Here is a 15,253-nt window from a genome sequence, read left to right as displayed (position 1 = left end):
ACATGAGGTTTTTGCAATTTTTTACAGATAATACATGGATTTTTGTCAACTCTTCACAATTTTCATGGGATTTCGACCAATTCTATATATTTTACTTCAATTTTTGGCCAATTTTACATAAAATGCATGGAGTTTTGGACAATTCTACACAAATTTCATGGATAATTGGCCATTTTTTACTCAAATTACATGGATTTTTGACCATAATTACATAATTTACATGAATTTATGGCCATTTTTAAATAAAATACATGGAATTTTGAACAATTCTACACAAATTTCATTGATTTTTGGCCATTTTTACATAAAATATATGGATTTTTGTCAACTCTTCACAATTTTCATGGGATTTCGACCAATTCTACATAATTTACTTCAATTTTTGGCCATTTTTATATAAAATACATGGAATTTTGGACAATTCTACACAAATTACATGGATTTTTGGCCATTTTTTACATAAAATATATGGATTATTGGACAATCCTACACAATTTTCATGGGATTTCGACCAATTCTACATAATTTACTTCAATTTTTTGATATTTTTACATAAATTACATGGAATTTTGGACAATTTTACACAAATTTCATGGATTTTTGGCCATTATTACATAATTTTCATGGATATATGGACATTTCTACACAAATTTCATTGATTTTTGGCCATTTTTACATAAAATATATGGATTTTTGTCAACTCTTCACAATTTTCATGGGATTTCGACCAATTCTACATAATTTACTTCAATTTTTGGCCATTTTTATATAAAATACATGGAATTTTGAACAATTCTACACAAATTTCATTGATTTTTGGCCATTTTTACATAAAATATATGGATTTTTGTCAACTCTTCACAATATTCATGGGATTTCGACCAATTCTACATAATTTACTTCAATTTTTGGCCATTTTTATATAAAATACAAGGAATTTTGGACAATTCTTCACGAATTACATGAGGTTTTTGCAATTTTTACAGATAATACATGGATTTTTGACCATTTTTACAGATAATACATGGATTTTTGTCAACTCTTCACAATTTTCATGGGATTTCGACCAATTCTATATATTTTACTTCAATTTTTGGCCAATTTTACATAAAATGCATGGAGTTTTGGACAATTCTACACAAATTTCATGGATAATTGGCCATTTTTACTCAAATTACATGGATTTTTGACCATAATTACATAATTTACATGAATTTATGGCCATTTTTAAATAAAATACATGGATTTTTGGACAATTCTTCACGAATTACATGGGGTTTTTGCAATTTTTACAGATAATACATAGATTTTTGACCATTTTTACAGATAATACATGGATTTTTGTCAACTCTTCACAATTTTCATGGGATTTCGACCAATTCTACATTATTTACTTCAATTTTTTGACATTTTTACATAAATTACATGGATTTTTGACCATTATTACAGAATTTACATGAATTTATGGATTTTTAAATAAAATACATGGATTTTTGGACAATTCTTCACGAATTACATGAGGTTTTTGCAATTTTTACAGATAATACATGGATTTTTGTCAACTCTTCACAATTTTCATGGGATTTCGACCAATTCTATATATTTTACTTCAATTTTTGGCCAATTTTACATAAAATGCATGGAGTTTTGGACAATTCTACACAAATTTCATGGATAATTGGCCATTTTTACTCAAATTACATGGTTTTTTGACCATAATTACATAATTTACATGAATTTATGGCCATTTTTAAATAAAATACATGGAATTTTGAACAATTCTACACAAATTTCATTGATTTTTGGCCATTTTTACATAAAATATATGGATTTTTGTCAACTCTTCACAATTTTCATGGGATTTCGACCAATTCTACATAATTTACTTCAATTTTTGGCCATTTTTATATAAAATACATGGAATTTTGGACAATTCTACACAAATTACATGGATTTTTGGCCATTTTTACATAAAATATATGAATTATTGGACAATCCTACACAATTTTCATGGGATTTCGACCAATTCTACATAATTTACTTCAATTTTTTGATATTTTTACATAAATTACATGGAATTTTGGACAATTTTACACAAATTTCATGGATTTTTGGCCATTATTACATAATTTTCATGGATATATGGACATTTCTACACAAATTTCATTGATTTTTGGCCATTTTTACATAAAATATATGGATTTTTGTCAACTCTTCACAATTTTCATGGGATTTCGACCAATTCTACATAATTTACTTCAATTTTTGGCCATTTTTATATAAAATACATGGAATTTTGAACAATTCTACACAAATTTCATTGATTTTTGGCCATTTTTACATAAAATATATGGATTTTTGTCAACTCTTCACAATATTCATGGGATTTCGACCAATTCTACATAATTTACTTCAATTTTTGGCCATTTTTATATAAAATACAAGGAATTTTGGACAATTCTTCACGAATTACATGAGGTTTTTGCAATTTTTACAGATAATACATGGATTTTTGACCATTTTTACAGATAATACATGGATTTTTGTCAACTCTTCACAATTTTCATGGGATTTCGACCAATTCTATATATTTTACTTCAATTTTTGGCCAATTTTACATAAAATGCATGGAGTTTTGGACAATTCTACACAAATTTCATGGATAATTGGCCATTTTTACTCAAATTACATGGATTTTTGACCATAATTACATAATTTACATGAATTTATGGCCATTTTTAAATAAAATACATGGATTTTTGGACAATTCTTCACGAATTACATGGGGTTTTTGCAATTTTTACAGATAATACATAGATTTTTGACCATTTTTACAGATAATACATGGATTTTTGTCAACTCTTCACAATTTTCATGGGATTTCGACCAATTCTACATTATTTACTTCAATTTTTTGACATTTTTACATAAATTACATGGATTTTTGACCATTATTACAGAATTTACATGAATTTATGGATTTTTAAATAAAATACATGGATTTTTGGACAATTCTTCACGAATTACATGAGGTTTTTGCAATTTTTACAGATAATACATGGATTTTTGTCAACTCTTCACAATTTTCATGGGATTTCGACCAATTCTATATATTTTACTTCAATTTTTGGCCAATTTTACATAAAATGCATGGAGTTTTGGACAATTCTACACAAATTTCATGGATAATTGGCCATTTTTACTCAAATTACATGGATTTTTGACCATAATTACATAATTTACATGAATTTATGGCCATTTTTAAATAAAATACATGGAATTTTGAACAATTCTACACAAATTTCATTGATTTTTGGCCATTTTTACATAAAATATATGGATTTTTGTCAACTCTTCACAATTTTCATGGGATTTCGACCAATTCTACATAATTTACTTCAATTTTTGGCCATTTTTATATAAAATACATGGAATTTTGGACAATTCTACACAAATTACATGGATTTTTGGCCATTTTTACATAAAATATATGGATTATTGGACAATCCTACACAATTTTCTTGGGATTTCGACCAATTCTACATAATTTACTTCAATTTTTGGCCATTTTTATATAAAATACATTGAATTTTGAACAATTCTACACAAACTACATGGATTTTTGGCCATTTTTACAAAAATTACATGGATTTTTGACCATTATTACAGAATTTTCATGGATATATGGACATTTCTACACAAATTTCATTGATTTTTGGCCATTTTTACATAAAAATATATGGATTTTTGTCAACTCTTCACGAATTACATGGGGTTTTTGCCTTTTTTACAGATAATACATGGATTTTTGACCATTTTTACATAAAATATATGGATTTTTGTCAACTCTTCACAATTTTCATGGGATTTCGACCAATTCTACATAATTTACTTCAATTTTTGGCCATTTTTATATAAAATACATGGAATTTTGAACAATTCTACACAAATTTCATTGATTTTTGGCCATTTTTACATAAAATATATGGATTTTTGTCAACTCTTCACAATATTCATGGGATTTCGACCAATTCTACATAATTTACTTCAATTTTTGGCCATTTTTATATAAAATGCATGGAGTTTTGGATAATTCTACACAAATTTCATGGATAATAGGCCATTTTTACTCAAATTACATGGATTTTTGACCATAATTACATAATTTACATGAATTTATGGCCATTTTTAAATAAAATACATGGATTTTTGGACAATTCTTCACGAATTACATGGGGTTTTTGCAATTTTTAAATAAAATACATGGAATTTTGAACAATTCTACACAAATTTCATTGATTTTTGGCCATTTTTACATAAAATATATGGATTTTTGTCAACTCTTCACAATTTTCATGGGATTTCGACCAATTCTACATAATTTACTTCAATTTTTGGCCATTTTTATATAAAATACATGGAATTTTGGACAATTCTACACAAATTACATGGATTTTTGGCCATTTTTACATAAAATATATGGATTATTGGACAATCCTACACAATTTTCATGGGATTTCGACCAATTCTACATAATTTACTTCAATTTTTTGATATTTTTACATAAATTACATGGAATTTTGAACAATTCTACACAAATTTCATTGATTTTTGGCCATTTTTACATAAAATATATGGATTTTTGTCAACTCTTCACAATATTCATGGGATTTCGACCAATTCTACATAATTTACTTCAATTTTTGGCCATTTTTATATAAAATACATGGAATTTTGAACAATTCTACACAAATTTCATTGATTTTTGGCCATTTTTACATAAAATATATGGATTTTTGTCAACTCTTCACAATATTCATGGGATTTCGACCAATTCTACATAATTTACTTCAATTTTTGGCCATTTTTATATAAAATACAAGGAATTTTGGACAATTCTTCACGAATTACATGAGGTTTTTGCAATTTTTACAGATAATACATGGATTTTTGACCATTTTTACAGATAATACATGGATTTTTGTCAACTCTTCACAATTTTCATGGGATTTCGACCAATTCTATATATTTTACTTCAATTTTTGGCCAATTTTACATAAAATGCATGGAGTTTTGGACAATTCTACACAAATTTCATGGATAATTGGCCATTTTTACTCAAATTACATGGATTTTTGACCATAATTACATAATTTACATGAATTTATGGCCATTTTTAAATAAAATACATGGATTTTTGGACAATTCTTCACGAATTACATGGGGTTTTTGCAATTTTTACAGATAATACATAGATTTTTGACCATTTTTACAGATAATACATGGATTTTTGTCAACTCTTCACAATTTTCATGGGATTTCGACCAATTCTACATTATTTACTTCAATTTTTTGACATTTTTACATAAATTACATGGATTTTTGACCATTATTACAGAATTTACATGAATTTATGGATTTTTAAATAAAATACATGGATTTTTGGACAATTCTTCACGAATTACATGAGGTTTTTGCAATTTTTACAGATAATACATGGATTTTTGTCAACTCTTCACAATTTTCATGGGATTTCGACCAATTCTATATATTTTACTTCAATTTTTGGCCAATTTTACATAAAATGCATGGAGTTTTGGACAATTCTACACAAATTTCATGGATAATTGGCCATTTTTACTCAAATTACATGGATTTTTGACCATAATTACATAATTTACATGAATTTATGGCCATTTTTAAATAAAATACATGGAATTTTGAACAATTCTACACAAATTTCATTGATTTTTGGCCATTTTTACATAAAATATATGGATTTTTGTCAACTCTTCACAATTTTCATGGGATTTCGACCAATTCTACATAATTTACTTCAATTTTTGGCCATTTTTATATAAAATACATGGAATTTTGGACAATTCTACACAAATTACATGGATTTTTGGCCATTTTTACATAAAATATATGGATTATTGGACAATCCTACACAATTTTCATGGGATTTCGACCAATTCTACATAATTTACTTCAATTTTTTGATATTTTTACATAAATTACATGGAATTTTGGACAATTTTACACAAATTTCATGGATTTTTGGCCATTATTACATAATTTTCATGGATATAAGGACATTTCTACACAAATTTCATTGATTTTTGGCCATTTTTACATAAAATATATGGATTTTTGTCAACTCTTCACAATTTTCATGGGATTTCGACCAATTCTACATAATTTACTTCAATTTTTGGCCATTTTTATATAAAATACATGGAATTTTGAACAATTCTACACAAATTTCATTGATTTTTGGCCATTTTTACATAAAATATATGGATTTTTGTCAACTCTTCACAATATTCATGGGATTTCGACCAATTCTACATAATTTACTTCAATTTTTGGCCATTTTTATATAAAATACAAGGAATTTTGGACAATTCTTCACGAATTACATGAGGTTTTTGCAATTTTTACAGATAATACATGGATTTTTGACCATTATTACAGAATTTACATGAATTTATGGATTTTTAAATAAAATACATGGATTTTTGGACAATTCTTCACGAATTACATGAGGTTTTTGCAATTTTTACAGATAATACATGGATTTTTGTCAACTCTTCACAATTTTCATGGGATTTCGACCAATTCTATATATTTTACTTCAATTTTTGGCCAATTTTACATAAAATGCATGGAGTTTTGGACAATTCTACACAAATTTCATGGATAATTGGCCATTTTTACTCAAATTACATGGATTTTTGACCATAATTACATAATTTACATGAATTTATGGCCATTTTTAAATAAAATACATGGAATTTTGAACAATTCTACACAAATTTCATTGATTTTTGGCCATTTTTACATAAAATATATGGATTTTTGTCAACTCTTCACAATTTTCATGGGATTTCGACCAATTCTACATAATTTACTTCAATTTTTGGCCATTTTTATATAAAATACATGGAATTTTGGACAATTCTACACAAATTACATGGATTTTTGGCCATTTTTACATAAAATATATGGATTTTTGTCAACTCTTCACAATTTTCATGGGATTTCGACCAATTCTATATATTTTACTTCAATTTTTTGACATTTTTACATAAATTACATGGATTTTTGACCATTATTACAGAATTTACATGAATTTATGGATTTTTAAATAAAATACATGGATTTTTGGACAATTCTTCACGAATTACATGAGGTTTTTGCAATTTTTACAGATAATACATGGATTTTTGTCAACTCTTCACAATTTTCATGGGATTTCGACCAATTCTATATATTTTACTTCAATTTTTGGCCAATTTTACATAAAATGCATGGAGTTTTGGACAATTCTACACAAATTTCATGGATAATTGGCCATTTTTACTCAAATTACATGGATTTTTGACCATAATTACATAATTTACATGAATTTATGGCCATTTTTAAATAAAATACATGGAATTTTGAACAATTCTACACAAATTTCATTGATTTTTGGCCATTTTTACATAAAATATATGGATTTTTGTCAACTCTTCACAATTTTCATGGGATTTCGACCAATTCTACATAATTTACTTCAATTTTTGGCCATTTTTATATAAAATACATGGAATTTTGGACAATTCTACACAAATTACATGGATTTTTGGCCATTTTTACATAAAATATATGGATTATTGGACAATCCTACACAATTTTCTTGGGATTTCGACCAATTCTACATAATTTACTTCAATTTTTGGCCATTTTTATATAAAATACATGGAATTTTGAACAATTCTACACAAACTACATGGATTTTTGGCCATTTTTACAAAAATTACATGGATTTTTGACCATTATTACAGAATTTTCATGGATATATGGACATTTCTACACAAATTTCATTGATTTTTGGCCATTTTTACATAAAATATATGGATTTTTGTCAACTCTTCACGAATTACATGGGGTTTTTGCCTTTTTTACAGATAATACATGGATTTTTGACCATTTTTACATAAAATATATGGATTTTTGTCAACTCTTCACAATTTTCATGGGATTTCGACCAATTCTACATAATTTACTTCAATTTTTGGCCATTTTTATATAAAATACATGGAATTTTGAACAATTCTACACAAACTACATGGATTTTTGGCCATTTTTACAAAAATTACATGGATTTTTGACCATTATTACAGAATTTTCATGGATATATGGACATTTCTACACAAATTTCATTGATTTTTGGCCATTTTTACATAAAATATATGGATTTTTGTCAACTCTTCACGAATTACATGGGGTTTTTGCCTTTTTTACAGATAATACATGGATTTTTGACCATTTTTACATAAAATATATGGATTTTTGTCAACTCTTCACAATTTTCATGGGATTTCGACCAATTCTATATATTTTACTTCAATTTTTGGCCAATTTTACATAAAATGCATGGAGTTTTGGACAATTCTACACAAATTTCATGGATAATTGGCCATTTTTACTCAAATTACATGGATTTTTGACCATAATTACATAATTTACATGAATTTATGGCCATTTTTAAATAAAATACATGGAATTTTGAACAATTCTACACAAATTTCATTGATTTTTGGCCATTTTTACATAAAATATATGGATTTTTGTCAACTCTTCACAATTTTCATGGGATTTCGACCAATTCTACATAATTTACTTCAATTTTTGGCCATTTTTATATAAAATACATGGAATTTTGGACAATTCTACACAAATTACATGGATTTTTGGCCATTTTTACATAAAATATATGGATTATTGGACAATCCTACACAATTTTCATGGGATTTCGACCAATTCTACATAATTTACTTCAATTTTTTGATATTTTTACATAAATTACATGGAATTTTGGACAATTTTACACAAATTTCATGGATTTTTGGCCATTATTACATAATTTTCATGGATATAAGGACATTTCTACACAAATTTCATTGATTTTTGGCCATTTTTACATAAAATATATGGATTTTTGTCAACTCTTCACAATTTTCATGGGATTTCGACCAATTCTACATAATTTACTTCAATTTTTGGCCATTTTTATATAAAATACATGGAATTTTGAACAATTCTACACAAATTTCATTGATTTTTGGCCATTTTTACATAAAATATATGGATTTTTGTCAACTCTTCACAATATTCATGGGATTTCGACCAATTCTACATAATTTACTTCAATTTTTGGCCATTTTTATATAAAATACAAGGAATTTTGGACAATTCTTCACGAATTACATGAGGTTTTTGCAATTTTTACAGATAATACATGGATTTTTGACCATTATTACAGAATTTACATGAATTTATGGATTTTTAAATAAAATACATGGATTTTTGGACAATTCTTCACGAATTACATGAGGTTTTTGCAATTTTTACAGATAATACATGGATTTTTGTCAACTCTTCACAATTTTCATGGGATTTCGACCAATTCTATATATTTTACTTCAATTTTTGGCCAATTTTACATAAAATGCATGGAGTTTTGGACAATTCTACACAAATTTCATGGATAATTGGCCATTTTTACTCAAATTACATGGATTTTTGACCATAATTACATAATTTACATGAATTTATGGCCATTTTTAAATAAAATACATGGAATTTTGAACAATTCTACACAAATTTCATTGATTTTTGGCCATTTTTACATAAAATATATGGATTTTTGTCAACTCTTCACAATTTTCATGGGATTTCGACCAATTCTACATAATTTACTTCAATTTTTGGCCATTTTTATATAAAATACATGGAATTTTGGACAATTCTACACAAATTACATGGATTTTTGGCCATTTTTACATAAAATATATGGATTTTTGTCAACTCTTCACAATTTTCATGGGATTTCGACCAATTCTATATATTTTACTTCAATTTTTTGACATTTTTACATAAATTACATGGATTTTTGACCATTATTACAGAATTTACATGAATTTATGGATTTTTAAATAAAATACATGGATTTTTGGACAATTCTTCACGAATTACATGAGGTTTTTGCAATTTTTACAGATAATACATGGATTTTTGTCAACTCTTCACAATTTTCATGGGATTTCGACCAATTCTATATATTTTACTTCAATTTTTGGCCAATTTTACATAAAATGCATGGAGTTTTGGACAATTCTACACAAATTTCATGGATAATTGGCCATTTTTACTCAAATTACATGGATTTTTGACCATAATTACATAATTTACATGAATTTATGGCCATTTTTAAATAAAATACATGGAATTTTGAACAATTCTACACAAATTTCATTGATTTTTGGCCATTTTTACATAAAATATATGGATTTTTGTCAACTCTTCACAATTTTCATGGGATTTCGACCAATTCTACATAATTTACTTCAATTTTTGGCCATTTTTATATAAAATACATGGAATTTTGGACAATTCTACACAAATTACATGGATTTTTGGCCATTTTTACATAAAATATATGGATTTTTGTCAACTCTTCACAATTTTCATGGGATTTCGACCAATTCTATATATTTTACTTCAATTTTTTGACATTTTTACATAAATTACATGGATTTTTGACCATTATTACAGAATTTACATGAATTTATGGATTTTTAAATAAAATACATGGATTTTTGGACAATTCTTCACGAATTACATGAGGTTTTTGCAATTTTTACAGATAATACATGGATTTTTGTCAACTCTTCACAATTTTCATGGGATTTCGACCAATTCTATATATTTTACTTCAATTTTTGGCCAATTTTACATAAAATGCATGGAGTTTTGGACAATTCTACACAAATTTCATGGATAATTGGCCATTTTTACTCAAATTACATGGATTTTTGACCATAATTACATAATTTACATGAATTTATGGCCATTTTTAAATAAAATACATGGATTTTTGGACAATTCTTCACGAATTACATGGGGTTTTTGCAATTTTTACAGATAATACATAGATTTTTGACCATTTTTACAGATAATACATGGATTTTTGTCAACTCTTCACAATTTTCATGGGATTTCGACCAATTCTACATTATTTACTTCAATTTTTTGACATTTTTACATAAATTACATGGATTTTTGACCATTATTACAGAATTTACATGAATTTATGGATTTTTAAATAAAATACATGGATTTTTGGACAATTCTTCACGAATTACATGAGGTTTTTGCAATTTTTACAGATAATACATGGATTTTTGTCAACTCTTCACAATTTTCATGGGATTTCGACCAATTCTATATATTTTACTTCAATTTTTGGCCAATTTTACATAAAATGCATGGAGTTTTGGACAATTCTACACAAATTTCATGGATAATTGGCCATTTTTACTCAAATTACATGGATTTTTGACCATAATTACATAATTTACATGAATTTATGGCCATTTTTAAATAAAATACATGGAATTTTGAACAATTCTACACAAATTTCATTGATTTTTGGCCATTTTTACATAAAATATATGGATTTTTGTCAACTCTTCACAATTTTCATGGGATTTCGACCAATTCTACATAATTTACTTCAATTTTTGGCCATTTTTATATAAAATACATGGAATTTTGGACAATTCTACACAAATTACATGGATTTTTGGCCATTTTTACATAAAATATATGGATTATTGGACAATCCTACACAATTTTCATGGGATTTCGACCAATTCTACATAATTTACTTCAATTTTTTGATATTTTTACATAAATTACATGGAATTTTGGACAATTTTACACAAATTTCATGGATTTTTGGCCATTATTACATAATTTTCATGGATATAAGGACATTTCTACACAAATTTCATTGATTTTTGGCCATTTTTACATAAAATATATGGATTTTTGTCAACTCTTCACAATTTTCATGGGATTTCGACCAATTCTACATAATTTACTTCAATTTTTGGCCATTTTTATATAAAATACATGGAATTTTGAACAATTCTACACAAATTTCATTGATTTTTGGCCATTTTTACATAAAATATATGGATTTTTGTCAACTCTTCACAATATTCATGGGATTTCGACCAATTCTACATAATTTACTTCAATTTTTGGCCATTTTTATATAAAATACAAGGAATTTTGGACAATTCTTCACGAATTACATGAGGTTTTTGCAATTTTTACAGATAATACATGGATTTTTGACCATTATTACAGAATTTACATGAATTTATGGATTTTTAAATAAAATACATGGATTTTTGGACAATTCTTCACGAATTACATGAGGTTTTTGCAATTTTTACAGATAATACATGGATTTTTGTCAACTCTTCACAATTTTCATGGGATTTCGACCAATTCTATATATTTTACTTCAATTTTTGGCCAATTTTACATAAAATGCATGGAGTTTTGGACAATTCTACACAAATTTCATGGATAATTGGCCATTTTTACTCAAATTACATGGATTTTTGACCATAATTACATAATTTACATGAATTTATGGCCATTTTTAAATAAAATACATGGAATTTTGAACAATTCTACACAAATTTCATTGATTTTTGGCCATTTTTACATAAAATATATGGATTTTTGTCAACTCTTCACAATTTTCATGGGATTTCGACCAATTCTACATAATTTACTTCAATTTTTGGCCATTTTTATATAAAATACATGGAATTTTGGACAATTCTACACAAATTACATGGATTTTTGGCCATTTTTACATAAAATATATGGATTTTTGTCAACTCTTCACAATTTTCATGGGATTTCGACCAATTCTATATATTTTACTTCAATTTTTTGACATTTTTACATAAATTACATGGATTTTTGACCATTATTACAGAATTTACATGAATTTATGGATTTTTAAATAAAATACATGGATTTTTGGACAATTCTTCACGAATTACATGAGGTTTTTGCAATTTTTACAGATAATACATGGATTTTTGTCAACTCTTCACAATTTTCATGGGATTTCGACCAATTCTATATATTTTACTTCAATTTTTGGCCAATTTTACATAAAATGCATGGAGTTTTGGACAATTCTACACAAATTTCATGGATAATTGGCCATTTTTACTCAAATTACATGGATTTTTGACCATAATTACATAATTTACATGAATTTATGGCCATTTTTAAATAAAATACATGGAATTTTGAACAATTCTACACAAATTTCATTGATTTTTGGCCATTTTTACATAAAATATATGGATTTTTGTCAACTCTTCACAATTTTCATGGGATTTCGACCAATTCTACATAATTTACTTCAATTTTTGGCCATTTTTATATAAAATACATGGAATTTTGGACAATTCTACACAAATTACATGGATTTTTGGACATTTTTACATAAAATATATGGATTATTGGACAATCCTACACAATTTTCATGGGATTTCGACCAATTCTACATAATTTACTTCAATTTTTTGATATTTTTACATAAATTACATGGAATTTTGGACAATTTTACACAAATTTCATGGATTTTTGGCCATTATTACATAATTTTCATGGATATATGGACATTTCTACACAAATTTCATTGATTTTTGGCCATTTTTACATAAAATATATGGATTTTTGTCAACTCTTCACAATTTTCATGGGATTTCGACCAATTCTACATAATTTACTTCAATTTTTGGCCATTTTTATATAAAATACATGGAATTTTGAACAATTCTACACAAATTTCATTGATTTTTGGCCATTTTTACATAAAATATATGGATTTTTGTCAACTCTTCACAATATTCATGGGATTTCGACCAATTCTACATAATTTACTTCAATTTTTGGCCATTTTTATATAAAATACAAGGAATTTTGGACAATTCTTCACGAATTACATGAGGTTTTTGCAATTTTTACAGATAATACATGGATTTTTGACCATTTTTACAGATAATACATGGATTTTTGTCAACTCTTCACAATTTTCATGGGATTTCGACCAATTCTATATATTTTACTTCAATTTTTGGCCAATTTTACATAAAATGCATGGAGTTTTGGACAATTCTACACAAATTTCATGGATAATTGGCCATTTTTACTCAAATTACATGGATTTTTGACCATAATTACATAATTTACATGAATTTATGGCCATTTTTAAATAAAATACATGGATTTTTGGACAATTCTTCACGAATTACATGGGGTTTTTGCAATTTTTACAGATAATACATAGATTTTTGACCATTTTTACAGATAATACATGGATTTTTGTCAACTCTTCACAATTTTCATGGGATTTCGACCAATTCTACATTATTTACTTCAATTTTTTGACATTTTTACATAAATTACATGGATTTTTGACCATTATTACAGAATTTACATGAATTTATGGATTTTTAAATAAAATACATGGATTTTTGGACAATTCTTCACGAATTACATGAGGTTTTTGCAATTTTTACAGATAATACATGGATTTTTGTCAACTCTTCACAATTTTCATGGGATTTCGACCAATTCTATATATTTTACTTCAATTTTTGGCCAATTTTACATAAAATGCATGGAGTTTTGGACAATTCTACACAAATTTCATGGATAATTGGCCATTTTTACTCAAATTACATGGATTTTTGACCATAATTACATAATTTACATGAATTTATGGCCATTTTTAAATAAAATACATGGAATTTTGAACAATTCTACACAAATTTCATTGATTTTTGGCCATTTTTACATAAAATATATGGATTTTTGTCAACTCTTCACAATTTTCATGGGATTTCGACCAATTCTACATAATTTACTTCAATTTTTGGCCATTTTTATATAAAATACATGGAATTTTGGACAATTCTACACAAATTACATGGATTTTTGGCCATTTTTACATAAAATATATGGATTATTGGACAATCCTACACAATTTTCTTGGGATTTCGACCAATTCTACATAATTTACTTCAATTTTTGGCCATTTTTATATAAAATACATGGAATTTTGAACAATTCTACACAAACTACATGGATTTTTGGCCATTTTTACAAAAATTACATGGATTTTTGACCATTATTACAGAATTTTCATGGATATATGGACATTTCTACACAAATTTCATTGATTTTTGGCCATTTTTACATAAAATATATGGATTTTTGTCAACTCTTCACGAATTACATGGGGTTTTTGCCTTTTTTACAGATAATACATGGATTTTTGACCATTTTTACATAAAATGCATGGAGTTTTGGACAATTC

This window comes from Rhopalosiphum padi, unplaced genomic scaffold (assembly GCF_020882245.1).
Source record: "Rhopalosiphum padi isolate XX-2018 unplaced genomic scaffold, ASM2088224v1 scaffold1, whole genome shotgun sequence".
NCBI classification, from domain to species: Eukaryota; Metazoa; Arthropoda; class Insecta; order Hemiptera; family Aphididae; genus Rhopalosiphum; species Rhopalosiphum padi.
Note: the sequence above shows the minus strand (reverse complement) of the source record.